This window comes from Pseudophryne corroboree, chromosome 7 (assembly GCF_028390025.1).
Source record: "Pseudophryne corroboree isolate aPseCor3 chromosome 7, aPseCor3.hap2, whole genome shotgun sequence".
Taxonomy (NCBI): domain Eukaryota; kingdom Metazoa; phylum Chordata; class Amphibia; order Anura; family Myobatrachidae; genus Pseudophryne; species Pseudophryne corroboree.
This window is the reverse complement of record NC_086450.1, coordinates 441,599,164-441,619,791: the sequence shown is the minus strand read 5'-3', so window position 1 is coordinate 441,619,791 and position 20,628 is coordinate 441,599,164. Positions and strand designations below refer to the sequence as shown.

The 20,628-nt window shown below is 46.5% G+C and overlaps 1 long non-coding RNA gene across 1 annotated transcript in view; it reads right to left on the bottom strand.

Moving 5' to 3' along the window:
• Positions 1 to 4,533: 4,533 nt before the first annotated feature.
• The window catches only part of LOC134943844 (uncharacterized), a 62,768-nt gene continuing 46,673 nt past the window's right edge, over positions 4,534 to 20,628 (bottom strand). The window contains exons 2-3 of the long non-coding RNA XR_010181783.1: positions 5,126 to 5,205; positions 4,534 to 4,745 (exon numbers count right to left, since the gene is read on the bottom strand). This is a non-coding gene — a long non-coding RNA (uncharacterized LOC134943844). The remainder of the gene's footprint in view (positions 4,746 to 5,125; positions 5,206 to 20,628) is intronic.

Sequence of the window (20,628 nt, the reverse complement as noted above, 5' to 3'; positions counted from 1 at the left end):
TATTTGCTCTAAAGACAGTAAAACATTGTCCCTATCCAGGGTATCAATATTTTCAATCAGGGACTCTGACCAAGCTACCCCAGCACTGCACATCCAGGCTGTCGCTATAGCTGGTCGTAGTATAACACCTGTATGTGTGTATATACTTTTTTGGATATTTTCCATCCTCCTATCTGCTGGATCTTTAAGTGCGGCCGTCTCAGGAGAGGGTAACGCCACTTGTTTTGATAAGCGTGTGAGCGCCTTGTCCACCCTAGGAGGTGTTTCCCAGCGCGCCCTAACCTCTGGCGGGAAAGGGTATAAAGCCAATAACTTCTTTGAAATTAGCAGTTTTTTATCGGGGGCAACCCACGCTTCATCACACACCTCATTTAATTCATCTGATTCAGGAAAAACTATAGGTAGTTTTTTCACACCCCACATAATACCCTGTTTTGTGGTACCTGTAGTATCAGCAATATGTAACGCCTCCTTCATTGCCAAAATCATATAACGTGTGGCCCTACTGGAAAATACGGTTGATTCGTCACCGTCGCCACTGGAATCAGTGCCTGTGTCTGGGTCCGTGTCGACCGACTGAGGTAACGGGCGTTTTACAGCCCCTGACGGTGTTTGAGGCGCCTGGACAGGTGCTAATTGATTGTCCGGCCGTCTCATGTCGTCAAACGACTGCTTTAGCGTGTTGACACTATCCCGTAATTCCATAAATAAAGCCATCCATTCTGGTGTCGACTCCCTAGGGGGTGACATCCCCATATTTGGCAATTGCTCCGCCTCCACACCAATATCGTCCTCATACATGTCGACACACACGTACCGACACACAGCAGACACACAGGGAATGCTCTTAAAGAAGACAGGACCCCACTAGCCCTTTGGGGAGACAGAGGGAGAGTTTGCCAGCACACACCAAAAGCGCTATATATGACAGGGATAGCCTTATAATAAGTGCTCCCTGTATAGCTGCTTTAATATATATATTTTTGCCACAATTTTGCCCCCCCTCTCTTGTTTTACCCTGTTTCTGTAGTGCAGTGCAGGGGAGAGCCTGGGAGCCTTCCTGACCAGCGGAGCTGTGTGAGGAAAATGGCGCTGTGTGCTGAGGAGATAGGCCCCGCCCCTTTTTCGGCGGGCTCGTCTCCCGCTCTTTAACGGATTCTGGCAGGGGTTAAATATCTCCATATAGCCCCCGGAGGCTATATGTGAGGTATTTTTTGCCAAAAAATAGGTTTACATTGCCTCCCAGGGCGCCCCCCTCCCAGCGCCCTGCACCCTCAGTGACTGCCGTGTGAAGTGTGCTGAGAGGAAATGGCGCACAGCTGCAGTGCTGTGCGCTACCTTAAGAAGACTGAGGAGTCTTCTGCCGCCGATTCTGGACCTTCTTCTCGTTTCAGCATCTGCAAGGGGGCCGGCGGCGAGGCTCCGGTGACCATCCAGGCTGTACCTGTGATCGTCCCTCTAGAGCTAATGTCCAGTAGCCAAAGAAGCCAATCCATCCTGCACGCAGGTGAGTTCACTTCTTCTCCCCTAAGTCCCTCGTTGCAGTGATCCTGTTGCCAGCAGGACTCACTGTAAAATAAAAAACCTAAGCTAAACTTTTCTAAGCAGCTCTTTAGGAGAGCCACCTAGATTGCACCCTTCTCGGCCGGGCACAAAAATCTAACTGAGGCTTGGAGGAGGGTCATAGGGGGAGGAGCCAGTACACACCACCTGATCGTAAAGCTTTACTTTTTGTGCCCTGTCTCCTGCGGAGCCGCTATTCCCCATGGTCCTTTCAGGAACCCCAGCATCCACTAGGACGATAGAGAAAACCTTGAACCAAATCAATTATTCACACATTAAAACATGGTTCTTCTCAAGTAATAAGTTTTAAATACATTAAAATACACAGTATTTCTTATATTAGAATTAGGGGGAGAGACAGAAAAAAAGGGAAAGTGCCAGGAACAGAGTCACACCACCCTCCATCTCTTACTACTCTTCTTATTTTACGGTGGGTGCTGAAAGTGCATCTAACATGGCAAAGTGACATCGTGCAGTGACTATAAAAAAAACATTTTCTTTCGAAGCCTGAATTGAGACCACCCGGTTTGAGTGTCCCCAGTTCGAATATAGTTTGCATTTCAGCTTTAGCTAGCTGACTAGCGTCATCTTTATGCCGCCATTTCCCCCGTACCCACTTTAAGCTGCAAAATCTTTTGATTCCTGTTGTGCAGCTCTTATGGTGTTTTCTAAAGTGATCGGGTAACGCATGAGTCATAAGTCCCTTATTTATATTACGTATATGCACTGCAATCCTAACCTTTAGTGGTCTTGATGTCCTGCCGACATAGCATAATCCACACCCACATTCTATAACATAGACTACATTCTTAGAATTGCAGGTGATAAAGTCCACTATTTTTAACTTTTTGCCATTGATCATTACTTCACTTGTTTTGCTACCGTCTCCTTTAATTTTTTTGCAGCCTATACATAGGCCGTATCTATAAAACCCCTTAGATCGAAATCTGCTGGCCATTACTTGTAAGCAGTTGGGCACTTCTTACCAAACTTGAGTTAATATTCGGTGCCCTTCTATAAATGCATCTTAGTTTACATGGGAGATGTTCTCCTATTACAAGGTCTTTTCATAAAATGTTCCAATGTTTGTTAATTGTTTTTTTTATATTTTATACTGACTATTAAATGTTGTAATAAATGCCCATTCATAAATGTAATTCTTGGGACCTTCCCATTCTTTATCCTCTAGCAGATCTTCCCTTCTTAATGTGGAGGTTATTTCTACAGATTCCTGTACACTATTTTTATTGTATCCTGAAGCGATGAATCTTCCCTTCATATTTTCAGCCTCTCTATTATACATTTAAATGTTGGTACAGTACCTTTTGACTCTCTTGAGTTGTCCCCCAGGGATCGAATGTAGCCAGTTGGATGATGGCAACTGGATGCCATCAAGTAAGTCCATGAGTCAGTAACTTTGATGAAATTACATGTATGGATCTCATTCTGTTCAATGTATACTGTTACAGTACATCCAAAAAATTCACCTGGCTTTGACTACTTTTAAAAGAAAACTCAATATTCAAAATATTAAAATTAAAATAATTAAAAAAATATTTGAAAAGTTCATCTCCCCCATTCCAGATAAAAAATATATCATCTATGTATTGGGACCAGGACACCAGGTTTGCTCCAAATGGGTTATTATTCCAAATAGTGGCATTTTACCACTGTCCCATGAAGATATTTGCATAACTTGGAGCGAACCTGGTGCCCATTGCGGTCCCAATTTTTTGTATATAAAATACCCCGTTAAAAACAAAATAATTGTTTGTTAAAATAAATTCCACAACCTCTTGAATTAATTTTTTTAAGTTCTTTAGTCACTAGTTTCTAACCTCTTAGTCTTAGTCACCGCATCAATTTCCTCTTGGTGTCCTATGATAGTGTATAATGAGCGGACATCCGCCATGACTAAAATCTACCCTTCTTCCTATTTGATAGTACCCAACCGATTTAAAAAATCTTTATTGTCTCAAGTGAGACCGATTCTGTATCACCAGCAGTTGCAAATGGTAGTCAATGTACTCGGACAAATTGGCTGTAATAGATTTAGATTATCTTTAAAGGGTTTTTCTTTTACAACCTCATAAATATTTTCCCTTATTGGATCACTCTCAATATCATTTTCATCAGCAATAAGGCTGTTTTTATCCCTATTGAATTTTAGTACTTCTCTATCAATCAAAATCTTTTCATTTTTCTTTATACTTATTTCATCCCTCTTTTCCAGATCTCTATATTCTTGTAAATCCCTAAATGGTACCATCATCTCCCTATATGTGTTGATGACTGTTTCTAATTTACTAATTTATTTTTTCCTATCCTCTATAATGAATTTAATTAAGGAAATGGAGCAGGTATTCAAAATATTCTCCCATACCATTTTAAATCCCTCACTCGCAGTGGAAAATGATGCTGTCTTTAAATAATTAACCCTTTGGGTATATTTTGATTTATCAGCTATTTCTCCAGTAATTCTGTCTCCCACCATAACCTATTTCCTTTAATAGTACATTCTCTAGTTTCTTCATCATATATTCTCATCAATTAACATTATGGAATCTTCTTCTCTAAAGACATAGTCAAATGTTGACTTTCTATTTTTGCGACATTTGAACATATTGCTGCACTCCTTGAGTTGTCCAGTGAGGAAAAACTGAATATATGTAAATTTGATTGGATGACTCTAGGTGTGCGCAAAAGTAGCAGCCAGATTTAGCTCAATGTCTCACACGAAAGTTCCCTCACGAAAGTTACCTCCAAATGCGACACTACATTAACTCGCTGCCCCCAGCGATGAGTGACTCCACCTTGTCCGACCCTCTCTTCCCATTGCTGAATATATCATGCTCCCGCCCATACAAAACCAGATACTTATACAAAGACTTGCTCAATACCACACGCGACAAATTACAAAACAAAATTGCAACTTCTTGGTGTAGATTTATTCCAAGTATTACAAATTCGGAATACATATTCCAACATTATAATAAAACATTACAGATACTGAAGACATCCTCCCTACAAGAGATTCATGTTAAAACTGTGTACAGAGCATATATCTCCCAGGCACAGAGGCGACATTTTGTAGCGGAAGAGACTGGAAGTTGCATGAAATGCTTTCACTCTTCGGCAACCTTTTTCCACAACTTCTGGGAATGTGGTATCATTAAAAAGTTCTGGAATAAAATAGTACAATATATTAACAATAATCTTGGAATAAAAGCTACACTACATCCACAGGCATTACTACTGACAAACTTCTCGGTATGGGACTTAGACATATCCCAAACACACCTCCACCCATTCCTAACTATGCTAGTAACCATTGCAAAAAAGGTTATTCTCCAGAAGTGGATATCTAAACACACCCCAACTCTGTCAGCAGTACACACTATACTTCTCAAGGTTTTATATATAGAATGTTTTTCTACTATAGCTGACTCAGAAGGAGGTGTGAAAAAATGTTACAAACGGTGGAGCCCCTATATTAACACCCTTTCACATGCAGCTCAAGAACAGATCTTTTCCAGATTTGATTCCACTGATTGGTACTTACATCGGAAAGGGCAAATGACGCCTTGACTATATACTGTGCTGATGGGTTATGATGTTGGAGTACTGTATCCGGCGGTTGATCTGTATCAATAAGAAAATTGCTAATCTCATATATCCAGATATCGATTTATGCCACTATATCCCTCCCCCATTAAACTGTCTACCATGCATATTGATATCAATTATACTAGAATGCACGCGCCCAGTGATTATATAGCTAGGCATTGACTACTCCTACCCCACCTCTCCCTCTCCCCTTTCTCCCCCTCTTCTCTTCTCTTACTCTGTCTTCTCTGTTATGTTAAATTTAGATGTCAGCCCTAAGACTGTATGGACTTGCATCTTACACAATAAGTTCATGGGTCCTCCATAAGATAACTATATGTTCCAATTATGTCACATTATCTGACCCGATTATACCTACCCATGATTGACCATGTTGGTCCATATTTTGTCTACTGCAAATGTTTGTTACTTCATTTATGAAAACTCAATAAACATTATTTGGAAAAAAACAAAAACAAAAACGAGGACTGCCTAACATATTATCCCCAATCGTAGCTTCGAAGTGCAGAAGTAGGATTGAATAGTTGGTGCCCCGGTTGCCTGGTTACAGCATGACGATGCCAGATATGACGTATCGGAGCTAGTATCCCGGAGGCAGCAGGAGCTTAGCCTGCACGAATGGAATGCGTACGTGGTGGAACAGTTACCATGCCAACGACGCTGCACAACGAAGGAACATAGACTATTAGTTGGATTCTGTATAGAAATCAGCTGTGCGCCGCATGGGCAGATGGGTAATGGAGGGTATTTAATCAGACTCTTCAGACTATGGCCTATACAGCATTTGTGGACCTTGACAAAGACCCCAGAAGGGGTAGAAATGCGTTGGACCGGACTCTAAACACCAGTGGCTGGATTTAGACAATATCCGTTGGCGGTGTCTTGGGCGTGCTGCAGTGCAGGATCCGGAACTCACTTAACAGACGTTATTTGAACTGTTTTTTCAACACAGTTCACATCGTTCCCGGTGATTGTGGCTAATTCTGATCACTTGTGGATAATGCATTTCATGTGAACAATGTCAATACTGTTAGCATTGTAAATGGTTTTTACGTTTTTTATGTGTGATTTATGTGGTATTAAAAATTGTGCTTCGCTATACACCATATATATTTCCTCCTTTACCGAGCTCAACAATCAAATAACTTGAATGGTGAGAAGGAGTGTGGATTTCTGCTGAAATACTGAAAGAAGCGCCGATAAGGTGTAAGGAAATAGCTTCCGTGGCTCCGGAGTTCCCGGTAGTCAAGGCGGGAAATGACCAAAATCGAGACCCTCGCTTCCGTTAGTAGGTAGGCCGCAGTCTGCAAGAGGGTGTAAAATGCTCCCGGGTACCGCAGCATCAATCTGTGTTCAGCGGGGGGACGTACAGGGGAGTAGAAGGTAGAATTGGGAGGTCAGAGAGGGTTAGGGTACAAACGGAGGAGGATTTAGGCGGGATAAGAGCAAGAGCTCAGGGAAGCTGCATCTGTTCTCCTCCGTTGCCAGGCCACCCAGGAGTGCTTTTACATTGGCTCTTGTTGCTGCTTTCTCGCATTGCGCAGTGAAAGGGATGGCATGTGTTTTGCCAGATAAAGGTTAGTAATAGCCAACCTCATAGTTGCCAAGCATAAAATTCAATAATGCCTCCATATAATTCCATAATGCCACCATATTCCCCAAAACGGCGCCAAATATTCCAAAATGACACCATATAGCCTCATAATGCTATCATATAATTCAATAATGCCACCATATAATTCCATTATGCCACCATATTCCCTTATATCTAATATCTAATTGCATAAGCGGTCCCATCTGGGCCATGTGCTCGCGGAGCATGCCCCGCCCTCCAATGACTACCGCCTGCAGTGCACGGACAGACCAGCTGAAGAGGAGGACCGCTGCTCTGGGAAAAGGATAGAGAGGTGGAGTGGGGAGGGGGTGGACTGTGTGACCCCAATTTACGAGTCCTTCCATAAAGCCACAGTAAAGCCTCATAATGGCACCATAATGCCACCAAATTGTCTCATCATTATTATTCTTTATGTGCACTGCATATTAGGCAGCAATTTTGCATAGGATTAAGTCATTAACATCAGTCCAAGCGTTCCATCAGGACATTGCACAATGTGCGGCTACACCCACTGTGAGAAATTACAGGATGTAAATCTCACTAATTTTTGCTCGACTTAAGGGGTTATTCAGAGATGGGGCGTAGATCTTGCTTCCGCAGCAAGATCTGCATCCATCTACTCACATGTTGGGGGCTGCCCAGCATGGGGCAAGGCTTCCCAGCATGTGTGTTGCGCCCCCCACAATGCACTCGCAATTTAATTGTGAACGCGACGATTTGAGGATGACCCCTGCCTGTGCAGCCTGGCTGTGCTGGCAGGCGGTCTGGCGCCATTTCTTTTCTAGGACTGGCTGCGTGTGATGTCACGCAACCGCCCTGAAAACGGTCCGGACATGCCTGTGTTGTCCGGACCACGCCCACCACATACTGCATGTGGTGGTCAAACAATCAGAGTGGAGCAGAGTGCAGCATTCTCTACCTGCCTCCCAGCCTACAGCCAGACACTGAATGGCTGTCAGCATGCTGGTTGGTGGATGGCTGGAGCTATCCACCAATCAGAGTGCTGACAGCCATTCACTGTATGGAAACATGAGGAGAGACAGTGCGGAGCTGTCTGCAGTAGGGGTAAGTTAGGATTCATTTTAATTGGTTCTCATGATTGGGTGGTCAGAGGGCATAATTTAGACCTGATCGCAGCAGCAAAATTGTTCTCTAATGGGCAAAACAATGTTGCACTACGGGAGGGGGGGGGGGACGGACGGACATGTAACATGTATAGAGAGAGTTAGATTTGGGTGGTTTATTTTGTTTCTGTGCAGGGTAAATACTGGCTACTTTATTTTTACACTGCAATTTAGATTTCAGTTTGAACACACCCGACCCACATCTAACTCTCTCTGCACATGTTACATCTGCCCCACCTGCAGTGCACATGGACCCTCATTCCGAGTTGTTCGCTGGGTAAATTTCTTTGCATCGCAGCGATTTTCCGCTTAGTGCGCATGCGCAATGTTCGCACTGCGACTGCGCCAAGTAAATTTGCTATGCAGTTAGGTATTTTACTCACGGCATTACGAGGTATTTTCTTCGTTCTGGTGATCGTAATGTGATTCACAGGAAGTGGGTGTTTCTGGGCGGAAACTGGCCGCTTTATGGGTGTGTGCGAAAAAACGCTACCGTTTCTGGGAAAAACGCGGGAGTGGCTGGAGAAACGGAGGAGTGTCTGGGCGAACGCTGGGTGTGTTTGTGACGTCAAACCAGGAACGACAAGCACTGAACTGATCGCAGATGCCGAGTAAGTGTGGAGCTACTCAGAAACTGCTAAGAGGTGTGTAATCGCAATTTTGAGAATCTTTCGTTCGCAATTTTAAGAAGCTAAGATTCACTCCCAGAGGGCGGCGGCTTAGCGTGTGCAAAGCTGCTAAAAGCAGCTAGCGAGCGAACAACTCGGAATGAGGGCCCTGGTTTTGCCCATTAGATAACCGTTTTGCTGCTGCAATCAGGTCTGAATTAGGCCCTGAGTCCCCAGTGCATTGCTTTACCCTGAGTCTACAATGTTGTTAAGCTGGCCCTGGCTGTGCCCTGGGCAACAGCACTGCTTGCATACCCCCTAGTTACGGCCATCCTTGTGTGGGTAATCACTTAATCAAATCTTACCCTCCTCAGTCACTCCAGGAGCATAATGAGGACATTTGCATCCTCCCATACTTGGCACTGCCCAATAAATGATATAAATTGGGTCATCAAGCTTTTCTTTTCATACCATGCTGCAGCCTGAGCCTTGTTCCATACAAGTCGTGTTCTCAGTTCCGATGTGGCTCTTGGCAAGCTATATTTGTGGCTGACTCGGGAAACTCCCTGCCCAACTCTCTACAAAGGATTTGCGAGAACTCACACTCCAGGATTAAAATATAAGCCGCTTGGCACATTTATTGAAAGGCCGGGTAACTCAGAGCCCTGTGACCTGATAGTGGGTAACACGTTTTATTTCTGAAAAGGATCTAGTGACGGAGATCAATGTCATTGTAAGATGAAAATACAGTAACAATTATACAATGGCATTGTGGTTAAAGTTGATCTGAACAATAGCAGTGGAAAATGACATATGAGAGAGACAATCATACACGGCAGTGGGCCTAATTCAGACCTGATCGTAGATGTGCTACATTTGGCACATCTATGTTCAGTCTTCAGACATGCGGGGGGACGCCCAGCACAGGGCTAGTCTATGCCGCATGTCAGGCCCTCCCCTCCCCGCACAAGTACAATAGCATCGCAGAGCGACGATGCTTTTGTACTGGAAGAGTAGCTCTATCCAGCGCGGCTCCTGCACGCTGCCAGGGAGCTACTCGTTGCTGCCCGGGTCGCAGCGGCTGCGTGTGATGTCACGGTGACCCATGTACACATGATTGGCTACAAATTAATGAACACCAGCTAAAATCTTTCATAGGGTACAAAAAGGGTCAAAATTGGTTGAATTGGTTGAATGTGGTCTTAAATGATACAGGGCAGGATGTATAATGCATCATATATTACATGTGATGCATCCCGCCCCTTATTGCAAAAGCACATCTACGATCAAAAGCTCTGACATACGGAGGGAAGCCCAGCACAGGGCTAGTCCGCTCCGCATGCCAGGCTGCAGACGTATAGCTCCCTGCCTACACAGCCTAGCTGAGAAAGCGAGCCCCTCCCCCCCCACCCCCCCAATGCCGACGCAATGCGGACACACCCTCTCCCGCCCCGTGACCGCCTCTGCCTGTCAATCAGGCAGAGGCGATCGCACAAGTGAGATGCCGTCGCATCTCACTGTGTGCGCACGCGCAGTGCGGCTTCTGCATATGCGCACACTACAGCGGGCATCAGACTACGAACACTGCCGCTGAGTCACACCCTATTTGGGCCCTACAAAGTTCCACAACCTGAAGAGTGAAACCTGATTTAGGTAGAGGCACAGCATGGAGAGAAAAACCCCACAAAAAAATTAAAACACCCTTCTCCCTTCCGGGAGTACAGTGGCACCTAGGGGGAGGGGCAGGGGTGGGATGCGGTCAGCATGTTGACGGTCACAACAGTACAATGTCGACAGTTATGAAGTTGATATTGTTGAATCTGAGGGAATCTGTTCTCTTTTGTTTTTTGTCTTGATTAACCCCTCCCTTACATGTACCTGTGGCGGGCTAATGGATTGATTTGAGCAACTTGCATTATGTATATCACTGTTCTGGGAGGCATGTATGGGATCAGTAGCTGGAGGGTATGCTGATCCTTGTAGTGCCATTTTGGGGTATCTTGAATTACCTCCAGGCAAGTTGGCTCTTAATTTAAAAAAAGATTTTAAAAATAGTATGACCCAATAATGGTGCTATTCTCATGTAGCGTAGGGACCACTAGAGCACAGACACCTTGACGTGCCTGGTGGCTTACCGTATATTTGCCAATATATGTAACTATTATCATGTGGGATGCAAGTCACTTTTACGGGCCTATATGCAGTGTGCCGGGGGGGGGGGGGGGGGGAATCAGTTTTTTCTTGTCTAGATTAACCCCTACCTTGCACACACCTTTAGTGGGCTAATAAACTTCCATTCTGGGTATCATTGTTGAAAGCTAACATGTCAGCATTTGCAAAATGTCGACCTGTTTACAATGTCAACATTGTAAATGTCGATATGTGAAATGCAGTGGTGCATCTCTGAATCAGACTCTTTGTCTTTGCATGGATCTACAGCACTCACTTCAATCATCTCTTCAGAGTATGATGAAGTTCCCAGTAAAGGCCGCACCTTCCTCCTCCACGATTGCACTCTTGTGCTTCCTCTCCTCACCTTGGCTGGAAGCTCTCGTGTTTTGGCGGCTCTCTATATTTAGCCTTACTCCTTGGGTATGCTGGGTTATTAGTTTTAGGACCTGATGCACCACTGGACGGACCCCTCTACCAGTAGCTCCTCCTCCACTGCCAATTGGTGACACCTTCACCGATCAGCACCACTGAGTCCAAGAGGAGATTAAAAAACATAAAGGGTTGTTTTTTTGTTTCTCTGTGGGGGGCGGGGGTGGAGTTAGGGTATGTGAATAAGGCAGATTTGTATAAAGGTAACAAAGCTTTATATGAGTCAGCCTGCGTTTTTTTTATTTTTTTATTTGCGCTATGTACATAAAGGCTGGAGAGATAACATTTATTTACGATGTTGTCGTTATTCATTAATGATTACAATAGCAACGAGACAGACAGACTTTTAATCTGTATCTTGCCTTTATTTTATTTTTTTATATAATCTGTTTTTATTGTAATAATATAGACTTACAACAAATTGCAAACATATCTGGGTATCAATCGAAGGCAGAAAGGTATGACAACATGAGCGTATATAGATCGATAATCGCATGTTCTGGATAGTTGCAGTCCACATTAACATTTTGGTTTAAGAGAAACTAATAATGGATAGATATGTAACAAGAAGAAGAAAAAGGGAAAGAAAACATTAGAAGATTGGGGTGACTGAACCGAGTATGATAAGCAAAGAGAGTAAGACATGTGTAGTGATTCAGGCGTTAGGCTTTTTCATCTAAGATCCCATTACCAATTGAGTCAAAAGCCAGTTCCCGTCCTTTACTCTATTTTGTAGAAGAAATGTAAGTCGTATATGGTTCGGATGTCTTGTAATCTATCCAAGGCCACCATATAGCAGAAAATTCGGGACGCCTGTCCCCTGCGCTCATCAATACATCTTCCATGTTCATATAATAATCTAATCTGGAAAACCAGGTATTCCTTGTGGGGGGGTTGACAGATTTCCACATTGTGGGGATCACTGCTCGTGCGGCATTGCCCAGGTGTCGTATTAATGATGACTTGTAGGTAGAGATTGGGGTAGTGGAATGATTTAGTAGCCAAAAGGCTGGGTCAGACGGGACGGAGGTATGTAAAATGGCGCTGGAGGTTGAGATTACGTCATCCCAGTAATTTTTAATAAGGGGACAGGTCCACCAGATGTGTAGCAGAGAGCCTAGGTCTCTATGACATCTCCAGCAGATAGGTGAGATGGATGGGGAAATGACGTGTAAGAGAGTGGGGTGTCTGTACCACCTCATTAGGATCTTATATTGCGTTTCTCTAACTTGGATACATATGGAGCTCTTATGTGTTTTAAGAAAGATAGAGTCCCATTCCTTATCTGAGAGTGAGATGTTTAGATCTCTCTCCCACTTTTGAATAAAATGGGGAGGCATCAAGGAGTTAGATGCACATAGAAGCTTGTACAGGGTGGAGATAATGTGTATTGGATTCATAGGGGCCACACACATTTTTTCAAACGTGGTCATCTCCCTTGATGCTTCACGGTATGCATTATTTGTATGTAGGAAGTGACGGATCTGTAGGAATTTCCAGAAATCTCTTTGTGGGATCTCCCATTTCTCTCGTATCTCCGAGAACTGTTTAACTCCGGATGGGTGGACCAACTGCCCCACTCTAAAGAGTCCCTCTAATGCCCAGTTTTGATAATATCCTAGTGAGAGGCCCGGTGGGAAGGTCTGATTACTCAGAAAAGAGGTTAGGGGGCCAAAAACAGAAGAAATGCACGATCTTCTTCGTGTCCCCTTCCATAAAGAAAGTGTAGGAGAAATGGTCGGGTGAGGTCGTATTAATTTGGGCAGGGTCGGGAGCCATGGGAAGATTTCTGGGAACAATTGCATGTATGTACCTTCCAAGACCACCCATTGTTTGATCTCCCGGCTCCTGGTCCAATCCAAGACTCTGCTCAGGAGGATTGCTTGGTAGTAGATTTCAATATCTGGTAATAGAAAGCCCCCTTTCTGGGGAGGTCGAGTCAGGATTGACCTTTTGATTCTGGGTCTCTTACGACACCATATAAATTGCTGGATCAAGGATCTCACGGTCCGGAACCAGGAGTCAGGGATCTGAATCGGTAAGGTCTGAAGGAGATAAAGCAGTTTGGGTAGTGTATTCATCTTTACAACATTGATTCTACCAAGCCAAGAAAGATTATGATATTGCCATCTGCAATAGTCGTTTCTAATGGCTTGGAGAATGGGGTGGAAATTCAAGGACAGTAGGCGTGAGGAGTCGCTGGATAGTTGAACTCCCAGGTATGTAATGTGGGAGTCCTTCCACTGGAAAGGGAACATAGCTTTCAAGCCACTTAGAACCGACTGGGGGGTTGAGATATGAAGGGCATAGGATTTGGATGTGTTGATTTTAAAACCTGATAGTGAACTGAAAATGTCTAATTCGCTCATCAGGTTGGGGAGCGAGTGTGCGGGGTCTGTGACCGTCGTCAGGAGATCATCTGCAAATAGAGCAAGTTTATAATCTATATCCCCTACTTGTAGTCCCTTAATCTTGTCATTAGCTCTAATTGCTCTGGCTAGGGCTTCAATACAGAGGACAAAGATCAGGGGGGATAAGGGGCAGCCCTGCCTCGTTCCATTACTAATTAGAAAGTTATCAGAGAGAGTCCCATTAACTCGTACCTTAGCTGATGGTTGTGTATACAAAGATAATATTCTATGGAGAGCTCGTGGGCCCAACCCAATATGCTCCAACACCGCTCTCATGAAATCCCAATTTACCCTGTCAAAGGCCTTTTCGGCATCTGTGGACAGTAATACAGTGGATATCTTACTGCTGGAGGCCAAATGGATTAGACTGAGGAGTTTAGTCGTGTTATCCTTCGCTTCCCGACCGGGTACGAAACCCACTTGGTCGTTGTGGATGAGCGACGGGAGAAATTCATTCAGTCTAAGAGCCATTAGCTTCGCAAAGAATTTGAGGTCTAAATTAAGCAAGGAGATTGGCCTGTAGCTGGAGCATACTGAGGGGTCCTTTCCTTGTTTAGGGATCACTGTAATATGGGCCTCAAGTGATTGTCTAGAGAAGTGGGTCTCGGCGGATATGGAATTAAAGGCCCGCAATAATTTGGGAGCCAGCATTTCTTTAAACATCTTATAGTAGGTGGCTGTGAAGCCATCTGGGCCCGGGCTTTTACGTAGGGGAGCGATAGAGATAACATGGTCCATCTCGGCCAAAGTAAAGGGTGCTTCTAAAGATTTCTGGGCAGACTTTGATAGTTGAGGAAATGCCACATCGGCTAGATATTTCCTGGCTCTTAACATATTGGAGAGAGGATCATGGGTCTGGGAAGGGTTACCCAGGTTATATAGAGTATTATAATAGCTTTTAAAGCATGCTGCTATCTCTGGGGATTTAAAGCATGTGGAGCCCATGTTGTTTTTCATCGATGGGATGAAGGAGGCCAATCTCTGGGTTCTAAGTGCCTGGGCTAAGAGTCTGCCTGGTTTATTTCCCCACTTATAATATTTACTATTACATCTACGTAGGGAGGCTTGGGTTTTGTTATTGAGGGTTGTTCGGAGTTGTGTTCGGGCCGCAGACAGCTCCATCAAATCCGATGGGGTCAGGGAGGATTTGTGGCGGGTTTCTAAAGTGTGAATTTTGTGTAGTAATGTAGTGATCAAGGCCTGACTGTTTTTCTTCACAAACGAACCTAGTTGGATCAGTTTACCTCGTATAACACATTTGTGGGCTTCCCAGAGCGTAATTTCGGATACTCCTCCTGTGTCATTGATATCAAAGTAGTCGGACAATGCCCCATCCAATTCTGATTTACAATATGCATCATATAGGAGCGATTCATTAAGGCGCCATGTCCAAGGGCCGAGGGCACGAGATGGAGCCGATAGAGACAAGGATACTGGGGCATGGTCCGACCACGTGATGGAGCCAATAGAGGCATCTACGATTAGGGGGAGGTGTCTATGGCTTAAGAACATGTAGTCAAGGCGTGAATAAACCTGATGTGGGTGTGAGAAAAAAGAGAAATCTCTATCAGTGGGATGTGTGACCCGCCAGGTGTCAGCAAATTGAAGTTCGTGGAAAATCTTCCTGACCTGTCTATGCTTGTGTTCGGAAAATCTAGGGGCTGGGGGGGAGGTGTCGATGGAGGGGTCCATGGACCAGTTGAGGTCGCCACCCAAAACCACTATACCCATCGCTAGGGCTTCAAGCCGGGGAAGGAAGGATCGAAAAAAGGGGATTTGTCCTTGATTTGGAGCGTAAAGGGATATGAGGGTGTATGTCTGGGAAAATATATTACATTGGACTACCAGTAACCTCCCAGGGACAAGTTTATGGACCGAGACATTAGATACCTGGAGGGCCTTGGAGAAAATTATAGCAACCCCTTTAGATTTACCTTCAGGGTTGTTAGAGTAGAAAGCCAGGGGATATTTTGGATTCACCAATGAGGGGCCTCGAGCAGAGATCTTAAAATGTGTCTCCTGGATTAGAGCCACATCCACTTTGTCGGATCGTAGTGTCCGAAGTAAATGGGATCTTTTCTCAGGGGTGTTAAGACCCTTTGCTTTAATCGAGGTGAGTTTGATTACCCCTGAAAAAGACATCACATTGTATCGTAGCACAGTGAGGCGTAGCACTCGGACAGTTCACCCAAAGAAATAGAAAAACTATAAGAAGAAAAAGAGTGATGAAAAGAGCAAGTTACAAATAATAGAAACATCGTAAACATAATAACATCCGCAATGGAGAAGCAGGTAGGTTTGTTAACCAGCATCTCCATGTGGCACAATGGCCGTGTGCGGGATCGGGGTAAGGGAGTCACCCTTACAGGCACTTATTTTTAGCTTAAATGTTGTAATAGTGTAATTTTAACTTAGTAAAACTTATAGTGACTAACAGTGTAAATCGGTAAAAACAAGTAACCATCTTCTGTCAATGTCCCATTGCTGAATTCCGGGACCAAAAATGAAACCGGGGGGGGCGAGAAGGAAAGGGGGACATAATAAAACGAGGTTAAGTTGGCCCTAGGCCGCGTGTAACGTGTCTCACCCGGTTTCTCACAGTCAGGGTATTCAGTCCACCTAGAGAAAACAGCAAGGATCATTCAGCAGGGTAATGGAAATCAGATTCTTCAGGTGGGGGGATGATCCTGGTGTGCAGGAAGTGGTTTTGAGGTTTTCTTTTGAGGACTGGTGACCACTTGCCATGACTCTCCCCCTCTCGAAGGCTGTGGTGGTTGTAGATCCGGGAAGGTAAAGTCCCAGTCTGGGACCTTTAAGGGTGGGAGACCGAGTCCTGAGCAGAAAGTGGGAAGGTCGGATGTAGTGTGGAGTGAATATATCTTGCCTGAGGAGGATACCTGTAAGCTGAAAGGGAACCCCCATCTGTACTTCAGCTGTCGCTTGCGGAGTTCCTCCGTCAGGGGGCGAAGAATCTTCCTTTGTTGCAGAGTGTGCCAGGAGAGATCTTGAAAGACGGAAATAGGGTCACCGTTGTGTTTCAAGTCGTCAATATGTCGCGCTTTATTCATGATTTCTTCCTTTTGGGAATAGTAATGCAGACGACATATGACGTCTCGGGGTCGATCTGAGGGAAGCCCTCTTGGTTTTAGAGCGCGATGTCAAATGTTATGGTGGCAGTTGGATCTTTGCCCAGAATCGTGTTAAAGATTGTCGTCAAAGCATCCACTATGCCCGTCTGGGGAACTTCCTCTGGGATGCCTCTCACCCGAATGTTATTCCTCCTCCCTCTGTTATCCAAATCCAGTACGCGGGATCGTAGCGATCTGATCTCATCTGATTGGGATTTGATAGCGTCTGTTAAGGATCCCAGGTAGTTGACAGTGGAGGCTCTGTGATCCTCCAGGGAGTCAACTCTATCAGAAAGCTGGGAGATGTCTTGTTTGATTGATGCCAGCTCTTTTCGTATGGTATCTTGGATGTCCTTCTTAGTAGGAAGTGTTTTCATAAATTGCAGGATATCTTGAAGAGTGGTGTCGCTGTGGGTGTGTGAGGTGGGCTGCTCCATCATTAACGGGGAGGCAGAGGAAGCAGAATGACAGGAAGACGGGCTGGAGGGAGAGAGATTTCCGGATAGCCTTGCAGGTGTAGATTGCAGGAACGATCTCATTCCCGGTTGGGTCGCGGTCTCTTTAGGTTGTGCGGTGTTGCCCTTCTTTTTCCCGGATCCAACCATGCTTATAAATGATTGGATGGATACTTGATTGCAGAAAATATCATGAGTATAGAGTTAGCATTGTTTGGTGCGCTGTGAAGTGCCTATAGCATGATGACTCCCAATGGAATGGCACTAGCACGTCATTAATTGGTGATCGTTGTTACAGTAGCAGGCACGTAGTGGGCTTCAGATCCCGCTTCTTCGGTAATGTGGAGATAGATATAGGGCACCTGCATTGCCGGCTCCCAGGGAGCGACCCACTTCCTTTGAAGATTCTATCAGAGAAGTATGAGGAGATCTAAGTGGCTTATGTATAACTCTGCATATGGGTAGGCCACTAGAGGGTGCTCCAGCTCAAGATATGGATCTCAAAAGGGCACTGCCACTGAAATTTAGGCCCTAAGCCCCCTGATCTCAATATGTATAATATCCGAACTGTAGGTGTTAGGCCTGCTACAAGTGGGGAGGGGACTTATGGCCGCAGGAGGCGACTGCAGGCGAGTATTTTGTGGGCCGCCGTGTCCACGTTCCGATCCCGGAACTCACGGTCGGGCTTCTTCTAAACTTCAGACCCCGGCCTGCGGATGCAGGGAGTGGAGGCCTCGGGTGCCAAGGTCAAGCTATGTGCCTCTTCGACGGGGACACGGTGGGCGGGAGAGGTGCAGTGAATGCCGCTGAGCCGTCGGGGAACGAGGGACTGGCAGGCCAACAAAGAGACCTACCAGCCGTCGCCCCCGTCTGGTCCGCGGGTGTCTTGGGCCTCCGTCACCGCCGTCGCGCCTCGGTAGCGTGAATCAGATGGGCCTGTGTCTCCGCATCCCGCGGTCTCCCTCCTCCCCTGCCGCTGTTTCTCGCTGTGGGCAAGTCTCCAACAAGGGTGTATCACTTAGCCAAGTGTCGGAGCTATTCCGGGAGGGGGGTCTCCACTCTAGTCCCTGGCTTCACAGGGAAGGATAGGTCGCAACCTGTATATATTAGTGGGGTATGAGTGGGCACTGGGGTAAGTGGAGGGAATGTGGATGGTAACAGTCCCACCAAGGCTTCTACCTCAGGTGTCTGGGTTAAGAGAGAGGGGAGAGCTCTGGTACCTGTGAGACGTGAGGGGGGAGCGAGTGCTGCCAGCCGTCTGTGAGGCCGCCGGGCGGTCCGTGGAGCCGAGCGCACCGTGCTGCACTGCAGGGCCGTGGTTGTAACAGCGGGGTGGGGAGGGGAGCGAGTGCTGCCAGCCGTCTGCGAGGCCGCCGGGTTGTCCGTATGGGAGAGCGCACAGTGCTGCGCTGCAGGGCCGCAGATGTAATCGCGGGATCGCGGGGGTCCCTTCCGTCGAGGATCGTCACTCCGGTCACAGTCCGAGCTCCGTGCGTGGAGCGGACTTACCCCCGGATGCCGGACTCGTCCTCCACTCCTCGGCCGAGGCTTGGTGAGTCCGGATGATGTGGTGGGAGCCGCCGGGCGCCCTCACGTAGCGACGGACCTCTTCTTGCTGGAGCAATCCGGGCTTCTCTGTAAACTCTAGGCCCCGGCTTCCGTCCGGGGAGAAGGCCGCAGTCCGCAAAAGTGCTTAAAAGCACTTCCCGACTCCGCGGGACTCCCCAGGTTGTGGCAGCCGGGTAACTGGGTCTGCTGGGCTGTCTTTTGGCTATAATTGGGATAGGTAGAGGGGTTATAAAGGCTGTTTTATCGTGTTCACCAGAGGAGCTGAGGTGAAACACAGCCACCGTCTCTGCTAGCCAAACCACGCCCCCCCTTGCCTTTATTTTAACCATTTACAATTATAACAGGTCAGTGCAGTGTGAGACGTGATGGTACATTTCTTCCTCTTCGCAGTCTGTTCCATACGAGACCTGCTGGCTTTCTATAAAGGACATAAGTCATATGGGCAGCACGGATGGTGTAATCGTTAGCATTACTGCCTTGCAGCACTGAGATCATGGGGTCGATCCGCACCATGGCCCAAAGTTGGGCACACCGGGGGTTTCCTCATGTACCCCAGTGGGCCAGTCTGACCCTGACTATGCTCTGCCCGCAGATGTGTGTGATCCGCGGTGGGGAAGTAGAGCGGTATTGCATAGCCCATTCCGGGGAGTGGTATGAGGAGGAGAGGCGGCTTAAGGGCTACCTACTGTAGATTCAAGAGCGTTATGCATGCTTCTGGGGTCACAACCTCCTTGTGACACCGCTATGCCCCTGATTCGTATGCCTGCTGTTTTGGGAGGTATGTCTGTCCCACCTGCGTTTGCTGCATTAACATGGAACTATGGGGTCATTCCGACTTAATCGTAGCTGTGCTAAATCTAGCACAGCTACGATCATTCACACTGACATGCGGGGGGACGCCCAGCACAGGGCTAGTACGCCCCGCATGTCAGTGCCGCCCCCCCCCCCCGCAGAAGTGCAAAGGCATCGCACAGCGTTGATGCCTTTGCACTATCAAGAGTAACTCCCGTCCAGCGCAGCATTAGCGTGCTGGCCGGGAGTTACTCGCCGCTCCCCGGCCTGCAGCGGCTGCATTTGATGTCACGCAGCGCCCCTGCCCCCCCCCCAATGGTCCGGCTGGACCTATCCCCCTAAATGACGGTTAAAAGCCGCCGTCCAGCCCCCACCCAGCGACCGCCTCTGCCTCAGAGGCGATCGCTAGGTAACGACGCTAGCCATGCGCAGGCGCACTGCGGCGCCAGTGCATGCGCAGTTTCGACCCGATCGCTGCGCTGCGAGAAACTGCAGCGAGCGATCAGGTCGGAATGACCCCCTATATCACTATAGTTATGCCCTTGGCTACATTACATTGATTGGTACGCCAGAAGAAAGCTGATGGTCCTGTGTTTAGCCTCCGCATCTAGGTGGCAATCCGTCATACAGGATTTCACAATCTGGCATTACTGATCAATGAGGTCAATAAAGATTAGAACATTTCAAAATAATGTACGTGACATAGAGCGAGCTGTCAATGAAATGACGCTGCCGGAAACGGAATGCATAATAATATTTGTGTCACTGATACTGTAAACCCTAGTGTACTGTGTGTTTAAGTTGTGATAGTGTAACCAGGCATGAGTAGGTATAAAACAATGAAAGGACTGTGGACCTAATTCAGACCTGATTGTAGATGTAGATTGTAGATTGTAAATTTAGCACATCTACGATCAGCTTCCCTGACATGCGGGGGGACGCCCAGCACAGAGCTAGCCAGTGAGCACTTGTTGCTTCCCGGGTCGCAGTGGCTGCGTGTGACATCACACAGCTGCCGCGGCCCGCCCCTCGCACTCATATATTTCCATAAATACAAGAGCCGGTTAGTCCGCCAATGTAGTTGACAGGTAACGAGAAAAGTCATAAGATATGACTGCACTCTAAGCTTTCTAGA